The sequence below is a fragment of the Vulpes vulpes genome, chromosome 2, assembly GCF_048418805.1.
Source record: "Vulpes vulpes isolate BD-2025 chromosome 2, VulVul3, whole genome shotgun sequence".
NCBI lineage: Eukaryota > Metazoa > Chordata > Mammalia > Carnivora > Canidae > Vulpes > Vulpes vulpes.
Genome location: NC_132781.1, coordinates 79,845,741 through 79,868,273, shown reverse-complemented (window position 1 = coordinate 79,868,273; position 22,533 = coordinate 79,845,741). Strand labels below are relative to the sequence as shown.

The window sequence follows — 22,533 nt, the reverse complement described above, 5'->3', positions numbered from 1 at the left end:
TACCCTAAGAGATAAGCACTTTCTGTTGCTGGTGGTAACAATACTCTTTCTGGGACATTCTGCCTAGATATACTTATATAGTCACAAAATAGTGTACAGCAAGACTTGTGGGATTATCCGTAAAAGTAAAATACTCAAAACAGCCCAAGTTACATATGACCCAGCAATTCCACTCTCAGGTATATCCCAAGAGAAATTATAAATTATATCCATGCAAAAATATGTGTATAAATCTTCATACTAGTGTTATTTGTAATAACCAAAAGGCAGAAACAACACAAATGTCATCAACTGATGAATGAATAAATGTGGTATATCCCATCCAGGGAATACTTGAGTATTTCTGCCACAAAAAGGAATGAAGTACTGATACATGCTTCAGCATAGATAAATCTTAAAAACATTACGCTAAGTGAAAGAAGCTAATCACAAAAAGCCACAGAGGCCACATATTACATGATTCTATTTATACAAAATGCCTAGAATAGACAAATCTACACACACACAGAAAATAGATCAGTGGTTGACTAGAGTGGGGGTGGGGGGAGATGAGAAGGGACTGCTAATGGGTACATTGTTTCTTCTGGAGATGATGAAAATGTTCTAAAATCAATTTGATGATGGCTGCACAGTTTTGTGACTATTGTACACTCCGGTGATTTGCCTGGTATGTGAATTTTATCTTAATGAAGCTGCTATATTAAAAAAATATATACCTATATATATATAGTCTGCAATCTTCTTCACCACTAACCAATATTTCCCGTATTATTCCTTATCACCTTGCAACACTATATAATGAGACAGGCATTGGATTCAAGATAAAACAAGACTCTTGCGAATCCTCAACTATAAATGAGTCAGAACTTTTGAGTTTCAATTTCCTCTTGGGGGAAGCAGGGTGTCCCTCTGTGTTACACCATCTTATTTTTTCCCTAGCAATTGAATTGCGAGTAAATTTTATATGTCCCAAAATCTGTTTATGCCGATTGTATTTGCAATAATTATTGTAATATAGTTAAAAGTTACATCAAAAATATGAGTGCAAAAAATATTGCTTTGTCTGATTTTCTGTGTAGCCAAGCCAACTACTGGTGGATTATACAACCAATATCATATAAGAGAAAGTCTACTCTATATAAGTAGTTTGTATAAAACACTGACAAGTGTACCGCTATTCCTACCATTCTATCTCACGTTCTGAAGAGTGACCGTTGACCTACCAAGTTCCATCTCAGAGAGGCTGAAACTTTTCTCCTCTTTAAGCTCCCAGGCCCACCACAGGCCTGAACGCTATAGATAACTTGTCCCTTAAACTGAAGAGATGCCCAACGTAAACTCTTCAAATTTGATTCAAGGGTGCTGAAATCCCTCTTTCTATGCTCTTAAATTCCCTAAATCCTCCGTTTTCAAAATTAAACTTATATCTGACCTGCATATTCAGATGACCATTAAACCAAAAACAAATAATTTTTTTTCAATTATACTCATGCACCATAGACTCCTCTTGATTTCTTCTTACCACACATTTGTGCCTCTCCTTTCTCACCTATCAACTTATCCTCAATCCCCAGTATTTCACAGCCCCAATACTAAATATTAAAATACTCTTCCTTATTAACTTCAAAAGAATTCTAAGTGCCCATTCTATCGTGGATCTGACCTTGGATCCTAGTACTCCAATGCACCTCAGAGATTGCTGCCAAACACACAACTATGATCATGAAATCTTGGTAATCTACAGTGATACTCCTAATCCCTACAGAATAAAGTCCAGAAATTCATTAGCCTCAAAGTCAAGGGCTTAATGGCAGAAAGTAAACTGCTAGCACATCTCCCTAATATTCTCTAGACTTCAGTCAGGCTGACCTCTGCTCTGTGCAAACATATCCCATTCCTACACCCACATCATTTTTTCCAACCGGAATGTCCATTCTTTGTTTCTATGCACTGAAATTCCTCTAAAATCTTATCCAATCAGAGCATTGGATTTCTCAACTGCCATACCTTCAAGGACTATTTTATAATCATAAAGTGCAACAAATATTATAAGTATTATTAAGTGTAAAATAAGAGCATATATTACTCAACGAATGTTGTTACTCCTATTCACTCAACAGAATTAAGTGCTGAATAATTTTTTAAATTGACATAGAAAACCAAAACTAGTATTTTCCAGCCATACTACACTCTGCTCTAAAAGCAATAGATTAAGGTTTGATACCTCTAAAAACAATAGTTTGAGGTTTCATACCTCCAAAAGTTAATGAAAATTTCTGATAACCAATACTTTTCAGTGGATGGGAATCTCATACAGATTCATGATGTAAAAAGAGCAGTTTCATTATTTAGTCAAGAGCAACTTGATTCATAATAATTTCACAATATATGTCAAGTCATTACACTGTATACTTATGTAGTGTTGTTAATTATATCTCAATAAAATGGGGGAGAGGGGACAACTTAATTCAGTAATATCTACTACCAAGAATAGGAAAGGAAGGCATGCCTTATCAAAAACAGTAGTTACAACATGTGCTTTTTTTTAATGGTGGTAAAATACACCTAACATATAATTTACCATCTTAACCATTTTTTAAAAGATTTTATTTGAGAGAGAGAGATAGGGAGAGGGGGCGTGGGGAGGGAGAACCAGGAGGGAGAGGGGCAGAAAGAGAAGCAGGCCTCCCACTGAGCAGGAGAGCAAGGCAGGGCTCAATCCCAGGACCCCGGGATCATGACCTGAACCGAAGGCAGATGCTTAACCAACTGAGCCACCCAGGCATCCTCCATCTTAACCATTTTTAAGTGTACAGTTCGATGACATTAAGTACATTCATACTGTTGTGCAAATATCACCACTATCCATCCATCTCCAGAACTCTTTCCATCTTGCAAAACTGAAACTCTGTGACCATTAAACACTAACTCTCCATTCCTCCCTCTCCCCAGCCCCTGGTAACAAGCATTCTACTTTCTCTGTCTATGAGTCTGACTACTCTGGGGACCTCACACAAGTGGGATCGCACAGGATTTGTCCTTTGTGACTGGCTTATTTCACTAGGCATATATCCTCAAGGTTCATTCAGCACCTCAAAACCACACAAAGGACTTGAACACCATGAGTTCTAGTTTAAACTTATGATTTACACATACTCTATATCCTGGAGATTTAGAGGACTTAAACTACCAAAAAAAAAAAAAAGGGAAAAGGAGAATAACATACGATGGGTAGTTCGGTATATGATACCAGGCATTTTCTAGGTACGTTTTACAATTAACTCCACACAACTCTGAGGAGGTAGCGGAAATGAGAAAAAGGCAGCTGGCTCAGGGACCACGCAGTATCAGGTAGGCCTCCTATATTACTTTCCTATTTCCACTTTGTTTTTATCACAGAATTTATCACTACCTGACATATATCCATATATACATTTATCTCCTTACGTGCAAATTATACGTAGACCAAATAAAGTTGGAAATCACTATATTAGCACAAGGGTCACATTTATATAACAAAGTTGTGTCTATTATACAATATAGTTTACAATCTAAACATTTTACAATATCTGGCTTTTCTGAGATGCTTTTCGATTGGTACATTTCATAGATACTCAGAAATTGGGAGACTTTATTACTGCTAAAGATGTATTTAAGAGGTATTTCCCCCCAGTGGGGATGAGAAGTGGAGGTCAATAGAGGGCAAGGGTAGAGGAATTCCAACGGAAAAGTCCAAGAGGCTTGGTCTTCAGTGACCCCAAATCTATTATAACATCCCTATGTTCTACAAATTTCGCTGTTTCTATGAAACTTTACCTGAGGACTTCTCTTCTAAACATGAGTTTACAATAGAAGGGGAGCTACGAGGTTATGAGATATATAGTCAACTTACACCTTAAGTATATTCACTATAATATTAGCTATATGCACATTAATTTGATTTCCTTCTGCTTCCGAATGAAAGTAAATATTCCTACCAACCTGTATTGCTATGTTTTCTCCCTCAAATGAGTTAAAATTTTTATTACATTTCAAGAAATTAAGAATCAAATACCTAACATTTAAGCTGCTTAAACTATATTTTTTCATAACTTAAAATTATAGCAAATATCTCCAATCTTAAATTAGAAGAATTTTAAAACATTATGAAGTGAAATCTGATTTTTAAGGGCCCTCTCTACATAAATCCCTACTTATAACAAAGCCTACAATTCCCATTAACTTATTGTTTTCATAAAATTTCTGAGCACAGGATGAAAAATGTTACTCGTAAAAGAAGTACTGTGTTCACAAAAATAATTTTATCTTCACTGATGTAGTAAGAAGTCAGTGGTTTCCTTTTTGTGGTAAACAATGGGTCTTAGGAAACACATTCCCCGCTAAATGTCTTTTACATTTTCTTATACACAATTGGTTCAACTTCCTAATAATAATCACTATTTACCAGAAATGAGAAAGATAAAAATCTATCAAGATACACAATAAGATTAAGCAAGCCAAAAAGAAAGAAAGAAAAGAAAGTTACAAAGTTTCCCTTAAGAGGGTGGGGTAGAGAAAACTCAGCCCAACACCAACCATCTCCAAGCCACACTTTAAAACTGAGAATACTGGTTTCAAGTTGGCAAAAATCTACATCTTTTTTCTCCACTCACAAGGGACCATGCCCGTCTGCATACAAACATAATGATGCCCACCTTAAGGAAAGGGAAAAAAGAGCCCTCCACACTGTGATTTGTGATAAGAAATACGTATTTGGTCTTCATCCCATTTCTGGCACAGAACTCCTAAAACCCTTACAATTTCCTAAGTGATGAGAGCCTTAAAGGTATCTTTTGTTGTTAATGAGAGGACACCTACGGATTAGAACTAGTTGCCAGAAGAACCAACCATGTGATTAGAGGGTTGGAACTTTCAGTGTCACCCTGCCTCCTTACATGGTGTCAGGGGGAATTGGTGGAGGTTGGATCAATTGCCAGTGGCCAAAGATATAATCATCATGCCTATGTAATGAAACCTACAAAAAAACCACAAAAGGATGGAATCTGTCTGGAGAGCTTCTGTGTTGAATACATGCAGGTGTGGGGAAAGTGACACCCTCTGAGAGCATAAAAGCTCTGGGCCCTTTCCCCATACTTTGCCCTATGCATCTCTTCCATCTAGCTGTTCCTGAGCTGTATATCCTTTTATAATAAATTAGTAACCTAGTAAGTAAAATGTTTCGAGTTCTGGGAGCCACTCCAGCAAACGAATCGAACCTAAGGAGGAATTTGCTGAAACCTCGAATCTATAGCCAATAGATCAGGAGCATAGGTTGACAACCTGGACTGGCATCTGAAGTGTTTCTGTTAGGGCTGGGGGTTGAGGAGGGTGGAGATGGTCTTGTAGGACTCAGCCATTAAACTGTAAGATCTGATGCTATCTCCAGGTAGTGTCAGAATGGAGTTGAATTGTAGGACACCCAGCTGATATCTAAGAATTCCATATGGTGTGGGAAAACCCCATACACATGCATACTGGAATTGGTGATCAGAATGTTGACCTCCCTTGACCACAAAACCCCTGTCAGTGTCAGCAGCATCTCTATGCTCCCTCTTATAATAAAAGTCATCCACATAGTTGCCTCTATGCAGTATTTCACTTGCTTCCCTTCTTGTTTCTATTTTCTCTTCTATCTAATGTAAAGCTTTCTACCTTCCACTCCACAGGACCGTCTGTGTGTAAAGCTTTCTACCTTCCACTCCACAGGACCGTCTGTCAATGTCATTGATGACCTCCACACCTTGTGAAATCTAAAGGTCAATATCAGGCCTCACCTGAGTTGACTCTACAGCAGCATTTCTCTCCCTTCATTTTTTTTTTTTAAGATTTTATTTATTTATTCATGAAAGACACAGAAAGAAAGAGAGAGAGAGAGGGAGAGGCAGAGGGAGAGGCAGGCTCCATGCAGGGAGCCCGACATGGGACTGGATCCCAGGTCCCCAGGATCACACCCTAGGCTGAAAGGCGGGGCTAAACGGCTGAGCCACCCCCGCTGCCCTCTCCCTTCTTTTTGAAAGGCCTTCTTCACTTGGACCGCAAAATGAGCTGCAATTCCTCTGCCTCTTTCCCACCCCACCACTTGTCCACTGACATTTACGTCTAAATGACCTTACTTTTCCAGTTTCGGGGCCTTACATTCAAATTTGGGATTTGTTTGTCGCATACAGATAATATCTCTAGGCCCATTCTTTTTCCTGAGAACAAACCTCAAAAATTCAACCATCCATTTGGACACCATACAGGACCTCAAACTCAACTCTTAATACACCCCCCCTAAATCTGCACTGCCCCCCGCACTGCACCTCAGTAAATAATACTTCTAGAAGTTACCATTTCATCCTAACGTGAAGTAAAAAGATGAACTGAAAAAGCAACAACTCTTCTTAGATGCATAAAAAAAGTGTAGTCATAGGGCAAATCACTACTCCCAGCATTGAAGAAACAAACAAATACAGAGAATCACAATTTAATGGAATAGAAACTTCCATGGAGATCAGTGCCAGGGTAAGAAAACCTGTACTTTTAAGATTTTTTTAAAGTAATCTCTAAATGCAACATGAGGCTCGAACTTACAACCCTGAGATCAAGAGTCAAGTGCTCTACCAACTGAGCCAGCCAGGCACTCCCAAGGAGTCTGTTCAGTACTCTTTCCCTCTCCCTCTGCTTCTTCCCCTGATCACTTGCTCTCTAAAATAAAAAAAAAGAAAAAAGAAAAAACTGAAAAGAAAAAAGACTGGAAAAAATAGAATATCCTAGAAATGTAGGACAACTACTAAATATGTAACATATACATAATAGGAATACTAGAAGAACAGAAGAAACATTTGAAACAATAATGGCTGAGAATTCTTCCAAATTAATGTCAAATAACAAATTACAGATCTAGGAAACTCAGAGACCACCAAGCAGAATAACACCAAAAAACTTCAACCATGCATATCACACTCAAACTGCAGAAAATCAAAAATAAAAAGTCCTGAAAGAGGCCAGAGGAGGAAGAAAACACACTATTTACGGAGAAGCAAAGATAAGAATTACATCTGACTTGTCAGAAACCACGCAAGCAAGAAGAGAGTTAAGTAAAATATTTAACAGATTGACAGAAAAAAAACCATCTAGAACTCTGTACCCTGCAAAATCATCCTTTAGAAATGGAGAAATAAAGACTTTCTCAAACAGAAACCAAGATAATTTATTGCCAGTAGACTGTTCACATATATACAGAAAGGAGGAGCATCAAAGGAGTAAGGGAAGGCTAAAATTAAAGCTTTTTCTTATTCTTAATTGAGCTAACAGCAGTTTGTTCAAAGTACTAGCAACAATATATTCAATTATGTATGCTTATACAAATGAAATGAAAAACAGCAATGATAGAAAAAAAGGGAAGGGTGAGAAGAATTAGGATTACTTTATTATAAGGTAATTGCACTACTCATGAAATAGTATAGTATTATTTGAAAGTGGATTTGGATTAGTTGTAAATGTATACTGCATACTCTAGGGCAATGACTAAAAACAATTTTCCGAAGTACAATTAAAAAGCAGAATTATATAAAATGCTCAAATTAAAACCATAAAAGGCAGAAAAAGATCAGAATAAAAGAAAAACATGAAAAACAAGGCCACAATTAGAAAACAGTCACAAATATGGTAGTTTTTAATTCAGCTACAGCAAAAAATCAATTTGAATATCAACTGTCTAAAATGCACCAATTAAGAGACTGTCACAGTAAATCAAAAAGCAAGGCAGATTGCACTTTAAATGTAAAGACACAGATGCCAGGGTGGCTTAGTCAGCTAAGCATCTGCCTTTGGCTCAGGTCATGATCCCAGGGTCCTGGGATCAAGTTCTGTATGGGGTCCCTGCTCCTCCAGGAGCCTCCTCCCTCTCCCTGCCACTCACCCTGCTTGTGCTATCAAATAAATAAATAAAATCTAAATAAATGAATGAATGAACGTAGAGACAGTTATGGATTAAAAGTAATTGCATGGAGGAGCTCCTGGCTGCTTCACTCAGTACAGCACGCGACTCTAGATCTCAGGGTCATGAGTTCAAGCTCCACACTGGGCATAAAGTCTACCTAAAAAAAGTAGCAACTTCATGGAGAAAGATATACCATTCTAACACTAATCAAAAGAAAAATGGAACAGTTATGCTACTTTCATACAGTGCAGATTTAAAAGCAAGGAAAGTTATCAAGGATAGAGGACCATTACGTAGTGACAAAAGTGCCAATTCTCCAAGATCTAACAATCCTCAATGTGTATATGCTTAACAATAGAACATCAAAATACATAAGCCAAAAATGATAAAATTGCAAGCAGAAATAAATGTCACTACTATTATAGCTGAAGACATCAACACTCCTCTTTTAGGAATGAGCGGATTCGGCAGGCAGAAAAATCAATAAGGACATAGTTGAATTCTATAACACCATCAATCAGCTGGATATAATTGACATCCCTAGACTACTTCATTCAGCAAGACCAGAATACACATTCATCCCAAGCACAAATGGAACATTCACCAAACAGACCACATTCAGGCCCACAAAATATAACTTAACGAACCTAAGATAACAAAAATCCTACAACGTCTACTGTTAGTTCACAGTGGAATTAAACCAGAAATCAGTGACAGAAAGATAACTGGAGAGGTGCCTAAATGGCTCAGTCAGCTAAGCGTCTGCCTTCAGCTCAAGTCATGATCCCAGAGTTCTGGGATCAGGCCCCATGTAGGGCTCTGGGCTCAGGAGAGAGACTGCTTCTCCCTTTGCCCCTCCCCCTGCTCATGCTCAATCTTTCTATCTCTCAAATAAATAAATAAAATCTTAAAGAAAAAAAAGAAGACGGGTGCCTGGCTGGTTCAGTGGTTGAATGTCTGCCTTTGGCTCAGGTCGTGATCCCTGGATCCTGGCATCAAGTCCCACATCAGGCAAGGAGCCTGCTTCTCCCTCTGCCTATGTCTCTGCCTCTCTCTTTGTGTCTCTCAGGAATAAATAAATAAAATCTAAAAAAAAAAAAAAAAAAAAATGACAACTAGAAAATCACAAGATACTTGGAGATTAAAGAACACACCTCTAAATAATACACAAAGAAGAAATCTCAAAAAATATTTTAAATTGAAAATGAAAATACTTAAAATTTGTGGGATGTAGCAAAAGCAGTGCTTAGGTAGAAATTTATAGTAGTTAATGTGTATACTAGAAAAGAAGAACTAAAATCAGCAATCTAAGTTTCCACTTTAGGAAACTACAAAAAGAAGAGCAAATTAAATTCAAAGTAATCAGAAAGAAAGAAATAGTAAGAATTAGAGCAGAAATCAATGAAATTGAAAACATGAAATCAACAGAGAAAAATCAATGAAACCAACAGCTGGCTAAGAAAAACAGGAGAGAGGACACAAATTACTAATATCAAAAATGAAGGAGGGGACATCACTACAGAGCCCATGAAAATTAAAAGAATAAAGAAATACAATGAACAAGTATATGCTCACAAATTTAATAACCTAGATAAAATGGACTAATTCTTCGAAAATATAATCTGAATGGCCCTATATTTATTTTTCAAAATTTGATCAATAATTAAATGAACTGGGGCAGCCCGGGTGGCTCAGCGGTTTAGCACCACCTTCAGTCCAGGTCGTGATCCTGGAGACCCGGGATCGAGTCCCACGTCAGGCTTCCTGTGTGAAGCCTGCTTCTCCCTCTGCCTGTGTCTCTGCCTCTCTCTGTGTGTGTCTCAAATGAATGAATAAATAAAATCTTTAAAAATAATAATAAAAATTAAATGAATTATTATTCTGAAACTGAAAACACTAGGCCCAGATGTGTTCACAGGTGAATTCTCCTGAACATTTATGGAAGAACTATAACAATTCTCTACAATAACTTCCAGAAATTAGAGGCAGAGGGTATACTTCCTAATTCATTATATGCAGCCATTAGAGGCCAGCCAAAAGACATCTGAAAATCAATTAATGTACTCCATCACATTAATAGGCTAAAAAAGAAAAATTGCATGACCATACCAATGAATGCAGGAAAAGCATCTGACAAAATCCAACACACATTCATGATAAAAACGCTCAGTAAAATAGGAATAGAGGGCAACTTCTTCAACTTGATAGAGATCATCTACAAAACACTACAGCTGACATCACACTTAATGGTGAAAAACTAGAAGTTTCTCCAGTAAGATCAGGAACAAGGCAAGATGTTCATTTTCACCACTCCTTTTCAACATTGTACTGGAAGTCCTAGCTATGCAATAAGAAAATAAATTATATACAGATTGAGAAGGAAAAAATAAAACTGTTTACAGATAACATGATTGATCACCAAATAGAAAACCAAAATACACACACACACACACACACACACACACACACCTGGAACTAATAAGCAATTATAGCAAGGTAGCAGGATACAAAGTTAATATATAAAAGCCAACTGTGTTCCTATATACCAGCACTGAACAAGCAGAACTTGAAATTAAAAACACAAGACCATTTACATTAGCATCCCCCCAAAATGAAATACCTAAGTATAAATTTAACATAATGTTCACAAGACCTATATAAGGAAAATCACAAAACTAAATAAATGGAGACAGTCCATGTTCATGGACAGTAAGATTCAATATTGTTAAGATGTCAGTTCTTCACAATTTAATCTATAGGTTCAATGTAATCCCAATCAAAATCCCAGTATGTTATTTTGAAGATATCAGCTGACTCTGAAGTTTATACAGAGAGGCAAAAAGCTCAGAATAGCTAATATTGAAGGAAAAGAACAAAGTTGGAAGACTGACACTATCCAACTTCAAGATTTAAACCTAAGAAAATCAATATTACAGTATAATATTGGGGAACATCAAAGGAACAGAATAGAGAACCTAGAAACAAACATAAACACAGCCACACTGATCTTTGACAAAGGAACAAAAGCAATACAATGCAGCAAAGAGTCTTTTCTACAAATGGGCTAAAACAACTGGACATCAACATGAAAAAAAAAATCTAGACACTGACTTTACCCTTCACAAAAATTAACTCAAAATGGATCACAGACCTGAATGTGAAATAAACTATAAAACTAGAAAATGACAAAAAAGAAAACCTAGATGACCTGGGATATGGCGATGACTTTTTAAATACCTAAGGAACAATCTATGAGAGATATAATTGATAAGTAACTTAATTAAAATGAAATCATACTGTGCAAAAGACAATGTCAAGAGAATGAGAAGACAAGCTACAGACTAGGAAAAAATTATTTCCAACACACACACACACACACACACACACTCCTAATAAAGGACTGTTATCTAAATTACACAAAGAAATCTTAAAACTGAATAGGAAAACAATCTGATTTTAAAATGGGCCAAAATGGGGCAGCCCTGGTGGCTCAGCGGTTTAGCGCTGCCTTCAGCCCAGGGCATGATCCTGGAGACCCAGGATCAAGTCCCACATCAGGCTCCTTGCATGGAGTCTGCTTCTCCCTCTGCCTGTGTCTCTGCCTCTCTCTCTCTCTCTCTCTCTCTCTGTGTGTGTGTGTGTGTCTCTCATGAATAAATAAAAATAAAATCTTTAAAAAAATAAAATAAAATAATAAAAATGGGCCAAAGGGGGCACCTGGGTGGCTCAGTCTATGAAGTGTCAGACTCTTGGTTTCAGGTCAGGTCATGATCTCAGGGTCATAAGATCAAGACCTGCACAGAGATTCTCTCTCCCTCTCCCTCCCCTTATCCACTCCCTCCACACACACTTGTGATATCTCTCTTTCTCTCTCTCTCTCTCTCTCTCTCTCTCTCTCTCTCTCTCTCTCCCCCCTAATAATGGGCCAGAGACCTTAACAGACCCCTAACTAAAAATATGCATACTGCAAATAAGCACATGAAAAGATGCTCCACATCATATGCCAACAGGAAAATGCAAATTACAACGAGATGTTGCTGAACTTCTATTAGAGCCAAAACCTGGAACAACTGACAACAACAAATGCTGGGAAGGAAGTAAAGCAACAAGGTCTCTCACTCACTGCACGTGGGGATGCAAAATGGAAATACTGCTTTGGAAGACAGTTTGGAGGTTTCTCAGAAAACTAAATATACTCTTACCATATGACCCAGAAATTGTGTTCCTTGGTATTTACAGGAAACATGTCCACACAAAAATCTGCACACAGATGTTTAAGGCAGCTTTATTCACAACTGCCAAAACTTGGAAGTCACTAAGATGTTCCTCAGTAGAATGGATAAACTGTGGTACCTCCAGACAATGGACTATCATTCAGCGCTAGAAAGAATGAGCTATCAAGCCCAGAAATAGGAGCTTTAAATATATAATGCTAACTGGGAGCAGCAAATCTGAAAAAGCTACATACTGATTTCAACTGTGGGACACCCTGCAAAAGGCAAAACTATGGGGGTTAAGGAAGAGGGATAAACAGCAAGCACAGAGGATTTCAGGGCAATGAAAACAGTCTGCATGATATGATGATGGATACATATCAATATACATTTATCCAAATCCATAGAATATACAATGCCAAAAGCGAACCCTAATGTAAACTGGGGATTCTGGGTAATTATGTGACAATGTGGGTTCCTCAATTATAACAAAGGGATCACTCTGGCAGGGAATACTGATAATAAGGGAGAGGACAGAGGAGTGTGAACAGTGGGTGTATGGGAAATCTCTGTACTTTCAATTTTGCTGTGAATCTAAAGCTGCTCTTAAAAAAAAAGTCCCTATAGAGAATAATGTCCTTAAAAAATAGATTTTTTTCAAAAAAATTTTTAAAGAGGGAAAAAGAAAAAAACCCTCTTGTCTTATCTGATCTAGCTCTGATTCTAATTGTTCCCACAAAACAAGTGTTCAGCTTTGGTTGCCATTAAAACTAAAAAGCAAAATGTTTGGAAATTTTTTTAAATAACATATGTATAGCTATATCAAAGACAATGCCAGACTTTCAGCTTAATCATAAACTGGGCTTTCCATTAAAATTAACTTTCAAAAATAAAGGTTATTTTGTCTTATCAAAAATGTGGGTGTTTTTTTTTTCCTGGATGTAGCAAATAATTTTACACAAAAACGAGATCAAAATCTTTACAAAGATGGGTTTTCTGTAGCCCGTGATGGAAAACAATTTACAATACAGCATGTTGCATGGAAAATGTTAAAGCATGTGTTTATAAACATCTTCTCGTGAGAGGTCCAGAGTTACCAGATTCTCAAAGGGAGCTGTTATCCAGATAAGCCCGAAAATGACAAGTTCTTAGGTATAAGTTAAATCAAGATATCCACCCACTACTTAATACTAAGGGTTCTATCACCATTATTTAGGAAATATTCCATCCTGTGTATGGAGCTCCTTCTCACAGACATAAAAATAATTTACTGTCATCCAAGTATTCAGAAAAGTACAAGGGAACAACCTAGGAGCTCATGATTAGATGAAAGAGGACAACTAGAAGTCAACTAAATCACCCCAAGCTTTGTTTTTTAAAGGATACATTCACATATGGTTGACGAGATCCTGGAAAATAATTGGGCTACATGTGTCAAGACTATTAAAATGTTCATAACCTCTAACCCAAAGGGAAATTTATGAAATAATCCAAAAACAGGTTAAAAAATTGCTTATGCAGAAAGATGCTTAACTGCAGTGTATCAGCTAAAGAGCTCAGGCTCCAAAGACAGCCTGGGAGGTGGGGGGGATTCACTCAGGACTTTTGCAACAGGAGGTAAGTTTCTTAACCTCTCTGTTTCCACACTTATTTAAAAAGGAGGTAATAAAAGTACCTATTTTCGAGAGGGTTTCATGAAAATTAATGTATGTTAAGACACTCAGCACACAGTAAGCCCTTGGTAAAGGTGTGCTCATTTATTTATAAATACTAAGCATCGGATCCCTGGGTGGCTCAGCGGTGTGGTGCCTGCCTTCTGCCCAGGGCATGACCCTGGGTACTGGGATCCAGTCCCGCATCCGGTTCCCCACAGGGAGCCTGCTTCTCCCTCTGCCTGTGTCTCTGCCTCTGTGTGTCTCTCAAGAATAAATAAATAAAATCTTAAAAAAAAAAAAAAAAAGAAGAAGAAGCATCAGGATGCCTGGGCGGCTCAGTCAATGAGTCACTCTTGATTTGGGCTCAGGTCATGATCTCAGGGAGGTGGGACTGGGCCGGACTACCACCTGGCTCTGTGCTCAGCAGGCAGTCTGCTTGAGGATCGGCTCTCTCCCTCGCCCTCTGCCCCACACCCACTCTCTCTCAAATAAATCTTTAGAAAAAATACAGAAAATGAAAAATAAAACTATGGAGCATCAATGATGCTCTAGGTACTCTCCCCAGCAGTTGGGCTATGACAATGAAGAGTAAGACACCTAAGAAGGCTGGCCTCCTGTAGCTCACATGTAACAATGGGAGATGATAAATAAAACATAACTACAGGGTAGGAAAAGGTGAAAGAAGCTATTAAAAAAAAAAAAAAAAAAGAATCATGAATTGTCAAGCACCAGGCTGGTAGGAGTGCAATCTTTAGTTTTTAATTTATTTTTTAAGATTTTATTTATTTATTCATGAGAGACAGAGAGAGAGGCAGAGACACAGGCAGAGGGAGAAGCAGGCCCCATGCAGGGAGCCCGACGCGGGACTCGATCCCCAGACCCCAGGGTCACGCCCTGGGCCGAAGGCAGCCCTAAGCCGCTGAGCCCCCCGGGCTGCCCCGGGAGTCGCAATCTAACTGGAATGCAGGTGACTGAACAGGTGTACGGCACACACGCGAACAAAGAACGAAGAGTCAGCCAGGTGGGGATCAGGAGAGCCGCTCCAGAGCCGCTCCAGCCCCGGGGAGGCCGCCCGCGCAGCAGAGCAGGGACAGGCGACCCCAGCGGACCAGCAAGGGCCAGAGCCCAGAAGGCGGGTGGGAGAGGGCGCCAGGGGCCAACCCGGGGGGCCCCGCAGGCGCAGGCGCAGGCTCAGGCTGGCTGTGACCCCCGGTCAGGGAAACCCTGGTCCTTCGGCCGGAGAAACTGCTCTTGGATTCAGTTAACTTCCTGAAAGCTCAGTTCCCCGGGAAACCACGGGATGTCAGTGTCAGCTGTGTCACTAGGCAACAGGGCTCAGGGTAATAGTGACCCACGGGCGGGCTGCTTGGGCCTGGGAGGAACCCCGAACACCTGGGGGCGCCTGCAGCTCGGGGCTGCCCGCGGCGCGGTCACCCGAACCCGCCGCACCTCGCAGGGGCCCTAAGCCGGGTGAGCGACGCACCCGCTCCTGGGCGCCCATTACCCACACCTAAGCTTCACCTGGAAGGAGAGGCAGAGGATAGGATAGTTCTCGCGTTCTCGTTTTCTTCTTTTTATATAGATTTTGTTTTAAAGTAAGTTCTAGGCCCAACAGAGGACTTGAACTCACAACCCCGAGATCAAGAGCTGCTCGCCCCACCAACTGAGCCGGCGAGACGCCCCTGCTCTTCTCCTTCCGCAAAGCTACAAGGACCGCCCCCAATCCCCGCAAAAAAAAAAAAAAAAAAAAAAGAAAGAAAGAAAGAAAAAAAAAGAAAAGAAAAGAAAAAAAAGAAAAAAAGGACGTTTGTGCCTCTCTGCTGGTAAACTGGCCCATATTCTCCTAGGTAAATGTGATGTCAAATATGGACATAGGCCCCAGGTCTGACTGAATCCCAATAAAATCCCCTGGGTAGGCACTGCTCTATTGCAGTAACTCAGGCCAGAAACAGTGGTAGCTTGGACCACGATGGCACTAGGGGGTAAATAGGAAAAAGCAGTAAAACTGTAAAGGTCATTTGAAGGAGGAGCTCACAGGATCTTCCAATAAACCAAATGTGGAATGTAAAAGAGTGAAGTTAGGCGTAACACCAAAATTTTGGGCCTTAGCAACTGGAAAGATGGGAGTGAAAAACTGGGGTGGGGGAAGGGCTGGAGATCAGGAGTTCCATCCTAGACAGTTTTGAGGCGAGGGTCATTCTCAACTCACTCTCTTCAACCCAAGATGGCTGCAGCAGCTCCAAGTATCATGAGCTCATATGACAACATCCAAAAGGGCTGTACCTTCATATGTCAGATGAAACCTAACTCCCAACAGACTTCCTTGATGTGTCACTATTCTGAAATCAATCATGAACAAGAATGGAATTAACACATTTGGCTTAAGGCTGAGCCACATTATTAAATACATGGTCTGTCAAAGGCATCTGATGAACCATCCACATTGGTGGTGAAATTGCCCAGAAAAAAAGATTGGTAATAAAGGACACTTATAAGACAGGGAGCTAGGTGATAAATGAGGGGAAGTGACCTACCTTCTGTTCCATGAAAAAAACATCTAGGCAAATCTTGGGAAATTACACAAACACCAAGAAAAGATTCTAAATGATTTGAGGAAAAATGACTAAAATGAAGAATCTGACTAAAATCAGAAACTCTCAATTGCAGAAGACAGAGCAATGCCTCAGAAATTTCTAAAGTGAAATAATTCTGACCTAGATTTTTAAATCCAAATGATCCATCAAGTAAGAAAGCAGAATAAAGACACTTTCAGGCAAGAAAGGACATTATACTTGAGGGTATTCTCTAGCAACAAGGATGAAAACCAATAAAATAGATGTGAGAACACAAGAAACTGTGGAAATGATCCAAGAGTGAAATGAAAAAGACGTCCCAGGATGGCAGCTGTGCAGCAGGACTAGACAATAATTCATCCTTTTAAAACAGAAAATTAGCAAACTCCATAAAAGGAAGAAAGGAGTGGATTCCATTCAAAAGACAGAATAACTAAGAAGCTAGTTTAATGACAGGAATGCATATGCTTCTCAATAGAAAAAAAAATGCATATGCAACATAGAATTCCTACAGAATGCTGCTAATTGTCTGCCCAGTGTTCCTCCCTTCTCCCTTACTAAAGAAACCTAAATTTTTTATTTTTCTTTTTTTAAGTTATCAGGTGAGAAGCACATGATTAGAAAAGGTAGCCTCTCTCAGATCCAGGGGATGAAGTCACTGCAAGTCTAAAGCAAGCCTGGAAATCCCATTCTCCTTCGCCAGCAATTGGCCTGAGCAATCTCTCCTGTCCCATTGTAGAGAAGTGATTCATTTCAGGCCAATGAGACTACAGGAAAATAACCTGGGGAGCTCCTAGATTTTCTAAAATGAAAAAGAGCTCTGATGGGGAGGAAATGTGCTATAAAGGGTCTTATCGGGCAACTGGTGAATCTGAATATAGACTGTATTTTAGATAACAGCACCGTATCATGGTAGACATGGAAATGTACCACCCACATCCGAAGACTCACCACCAGGTGTGACGAATGTAAGCTATTGGCTTCATCACAGTTGGCTTCAGCTGTCAGGAGGTCTCAATCTCTGAACAGCTCAAGCTCATAACTAAGAAAGGCAAGGTAGAGGCCAAGGAATTTCTAGCCAACACAGAACTCTTCTAATAGACAATCTTGACTCCAGATCTGCTGCTGCTTCTGGCAGACAGGCCATCATCACAATCTGACCGCTCCACTTGCCCATTCCTGCTTCTTTCTTTTACTTCTGTGCAATCCTACTCCTGACCTCAGCATCTGCTTCCCAGGGAACTCAGGTGTTATATTTCTTGAATATAATCATTGTTCCATGATCACTTGAGAAAGTCCTTTTCACGGGTGATACGCAGTAAAGCATTTAAAGAGTTATCTCTCCAGTGTTCTAAAAGATTCCCAAAAAACAACTATATAGAGACAAAGGGAAAAGGAAATATAGCAAAACGTTTATAACTGAGGAATCAACATAAAAATTAGACAACAGTGCACATTACTATTTTCACAATTTTGTAAGTTTAAATTTTTCAAAACTAAGTTGTTTTTTTTTTAAAGGGGCGGGGGGGGGGGGGGGCGGAAGATCTAAAAGAATCAGGGCCCATCCTATCCCCTTCTCAGCTTTTAGTAAGTGAGAAAAAGATGCCTGGAGCAACAGTAACCACCAACAATAAAAGAAAGGCCAAGACGATCAGCTAAATCACCTATGGTTCGATATTCCGCAAAAAACATTGCCAAAAGAATGAAGTAATATACCAGGGGGGAAAAAAAGCTATTCAAGAAAGTCATGGTTCTCGGGGAACCTGTGTGGCTCAGTTGGTAGAGCAGGACTCCTGATGATCTAAGGGTCATGAGTTTCAGCCCTACATTGGCCATAGAGATTACTTAAAAAATAAAAATACTAAAAAAAAGAAAGTCCTGGTTCAAGTGTGGAAAAATGTGACAGGACTTTGAGCAGCTGATGGGTTACGGGAAAAGAATCTATTTGTCTTTGATGCTATGAACATCCCCCTCCTATGGGCATGGGGTCATGACGCTGGCATACAGAGAAGGAAATGTCACCTTAACTTACTTCTTTGCTCCGGAATATTTGCACAATAATTAAAAGCCATCAGACCAACATAAAAACAAAGCACCAAAGACTTCATTAAGGTTACAGAACAGAATGTAAATATTCTCAAACTTGTCAGTATAAAAAGCACCAGGGACAGAAATTGGAAGCTGGAGTGCAGGAGGGCAAAAGCAAAAAGCAGCAGCAGTGGGGAAAGAGTAGGATTTTTTTTTTTAAAGATTTTATTTATTTAACAGAGAGAAAGGGAGAAAACACAAACAGGGGGAGGGGCAGAGGGAGAAGCCTGCTCTGCGGGGAGCCACCAATGTGGGACTGGGCACTAGTTCCCAGGATCATGACCAGAGCCAAAGGCTTAACCGACTGAGCCACCCAGGTGCCCTAAGTGTAGGATTTTGAATCCCTTATGACTAGAAACCTCTATCATTTTTAACTGTTTTTGAGATATAATTCACATACCATAAAATATACCAGTTTACTCATCATTTTTAGTTAGATTGTCTTTTTTTATCACTGAGTTGTTAGAGTTCTTTATAGACCTTAGAGTCAAGTCCCTTATTAGATAGAAACTACAAATATTTTCTCCAATTTTATGGTTTGGCTTTTCACTTTCTTAATGGTATCCTTTGAGGCACAAAAGTTTTTAATTTGATAAAGTCCAATTTATCTATTTTATTCTCTGTGGCTTATCCTAAGGCAGAGCCAAGGTCATTAAGATTTACTCATTTTCTTCTAAGAATTTTGTCATTTCTGATGTTATTTAGGTCTATGATCCATTTTTAGTTAATCTGTGTGTATGATGTGAGGAAGAAGCAATTCAAATTTCTTCTTTTGCATGTATATCTCAAATCTCAAGGTGTCTCAATACCAAAAAGACCATTCTTTCCCTATTGAATTTTCTTGGCACATTTGTTAAACTAATAATAAATAAAATAAATCTATTAATCATGGGGCTTATTTCAGGATTCCCAGTACTACCCATTTGATTTCTTACTGACACTGTAAGGTGAAAACCAGATAAGTAACCACTTTAAAGTGCACAGCTCAACACCAACCACATAGGCCACACACAATGTTTTGCAACTAATACCTCTATCTAGTTCCAAAGCATTTTCACCATCCCAAGAAGAAACCCATATCCGTCAAGCAGTCATTCCTTGTTCCCGTGACCCTGGCAATCACTCAATCTGATTTATTATGTGTGGATTTAACAGCCCTGGATATTTCACATCAATGAAATCACATAACAGATCCTCTTCTGTTTCCAGCTTCTTAGCATAAGGTTTTTGAGGTTCACACACTCTGTAGCATTTATCAGTACCTCACTGTTAGGGCTGAATAATATTCCATTGAGTGGATAACCAAAACATGGCATATCTCCATTCATTAGTTGATGTACACTTGGGTTGTTTCTACCTTTTTGCTAATGTACACTGCTATGTAAGTACAGAACTACGATAAATATTCATGTACAACTGTCTGAATACCTGTTTCCAGTTCTTTTGGGTACATACGTAGGAGTGGACTATCTGGTTCATATCTTAGTTCTACATTTAACTGTCTAACCACCGAACTGTTTTCCACAGCAGCTGTACCCTTCTACATTTCTACCAGCAACGTACAAGGGTAACAATATCTCCATATCCTCACCAACAGGTCTGATTTGTGGTTTCCTGATTCATTCTCAAACATGACATCCAGAACTCAACACGATATTCCAGGTGTTGTCTGGATGGTACAGATTAAGCCTACCACCTTCCATCTTCTGAACCTTCTCCTATTAGTCCACACTAGAAGTCTGTGCAGCCTTCCTCCTAGTCACATTACATTTTATATCCATGCAGAATTGATTACACTAATTAAAATATGTAAGTTGTTTGTATTCAACCACATCTTCTTCGTCCCAATAATTACTGCAGCTGTTTTCTCAACCTGGAGCTTCCTATCAAGCTCCAGTAGGTTATCATGTTAGCATTGGCCCACCATTTCAATCAGAAATATTTTCAAAAGTTAACCCTAACAAAGTCATTTCATCCAAAAATGTGATAAGCATAGTATCTATGTTTCTATTCATGTTACAAAAACATGGACAGTAACTTTCAGGAAAAGAAATTTTTCTCCAATGGCCATCAATTCACTATTCACTAATTTTTAAAGTGACTTACTCAACTAATCACATCTCCACCTAATTTTATGGTCATCTAGTCCACATTCTTCCACTCGTCCACAGAAATATTATAGAATGACTGGCAGAAATTCGTTTATACGGTTATCCTCTACACTCTCCTGACCCAAAGTTTAATAATCCTACTTAAGAAGAAGGTAAGTCTAACATAACATAAGTCTCTAGTGAGCCCATATAATACTTCCCTTTAAAAATGTAATCAAGGTTTTTATTTTTTTTAATTTTTATTTATTTATGATAGTCACAGAGAGAGAGAGAGGCAGAGACACAGGCAGAGGGAGAAGCAAGCTCCATGCACCAGGAGCCCGACGTGGAATTCGATCCCGGGTCTCCAGGATCGTGCCCTGGGCCAAAGGCAGGTGCCAAACCGCTGCGCCACCCAGGGATCCCATGTAATCAAGGTTTTTAGTGCATAAAACACAATGACCTGAGATTAGGTCATACTACATTTCAAATCATATTTTCAGATTTATATAGTTAACATCAAACATAATACAATGAAAAAGCAGTATGTATCACTCAAGGCAACAGAGGAAATAAAGATCTCATGTTATACTTGAGATTATCAAGATAAATGTGTTGTAAATTTACTGTAATTTAGAGCTATACATCTTTTAAATTCTCCAGGGGTCTCTCCTCAACCATTAAAGTTCAATGGTAAAAAATATATTTTCCACATATGTTCACAAAAAAATGAGTAAATTTTAAGAAGTTTTGTGTTTCTAATAACACGGGTTATGTTACTGAAACTAATTTCCCCAATTCCTGTAAGAGTACATTCCTCACTCAAGAAATTCTCCTATAAAGCCTTCAGAGGGGGATCCCTGGGTGGCTCAGAGGTTTGGCGCCTGCCTTTGGCCCAGGGCGTGATTCTGGAGTCCCGGGATCGAGTCCCACATCAGGTTCCCTGCATAGAGCCTGCTTCTCCCTCTGCCTGTGGTCTCTGCCTCTCTCTCTCTCTCTCTGTCTCTCATGAATGAATAAATAAAATCTTTAAAAAAAAAAAAAAAGCCTTCAGAGGTTGTCCCAGTCTAAAACAGCCTCTCCCTACCTTGCCCTCTAACGATACCTAGTACTGTCCTTACTGCTCACCTTGACACCTGATGCTTAGTATTTACTGCTTATTACTGTTTACTAATTTACTTATTGTCTGCAATAGGATCCCACAGAGAAGCGAAGCATTCTCATTCTTTTTCTAAACTCATACAAACCAACATAGTATATAATGCTTATGGAAAGGTAAGCACTCAAATTCTTATGTGAATTTGTATCACATATAATAGTTATAAACCTGTACACAAACAGAAAATAGGGGTGCCTACGTGGCTCAGTTGGTTAAGGGTCTGACTTCAACTCAGGTCATGATGCCAGAGTCCTGCTCAGTGGGAAGCCTGCTTCTCCCTCTCCTGTTCCCCCTGTTTGTGTGTGCACGCTGTCAAATAAAGAAAATCTAAAAAAAAAAAAAAATTAAACAGAAAGTTATCTGATAAATGTGAAGACATTTTAAGGTCCTGTGGTTCTCGGGAGTGGATGACAGTGTGGTAACGAAAAGGGAAAGCATCAAGCAGAGACTTCTCCAAGAGGTGATAGCTCTGTGTGTATTTTAAGGTAATGGGCAAAAAGACAGGAAAAAATGAAATTACAGGAGGGGACAGAAAATGGGGAAGGAAAGAGATCTTGGGGCTCCCGTGGAAAGAAGATAAAGGGCATTTGTCTTTCTGAAAAGAGAAAACTAGGTACAGGGATATGTTGAAGTAGATAAGGATTAAATTCAGCAGGTGGTTTTGAGAGAAAGAGAACGTTTAGTTAACCCTTAACATTTATTAAGCAAGCACTATATCAGTTTCCTGCAGTGCAATCAATTGCTGCAGTGACAAATGATCATAAACCTTAAAATAACAGAAATTCATTATC

At 39.1% G+C, this 22,533-nt stretch overlaps 1 protein-coding gene across 7 annotated transcripts in view; it reads right to left on the bottom strand.

The window, feature by feature from the left end:
- Window positions 1-22,533, bottom strand: part of FRYL (FRY like transcription coactivator) — a 253,042-nt gene that overhangs the window by 215,373 nt on the left and 15,136 nt on the right. The window lies entirely within an intron of this gene.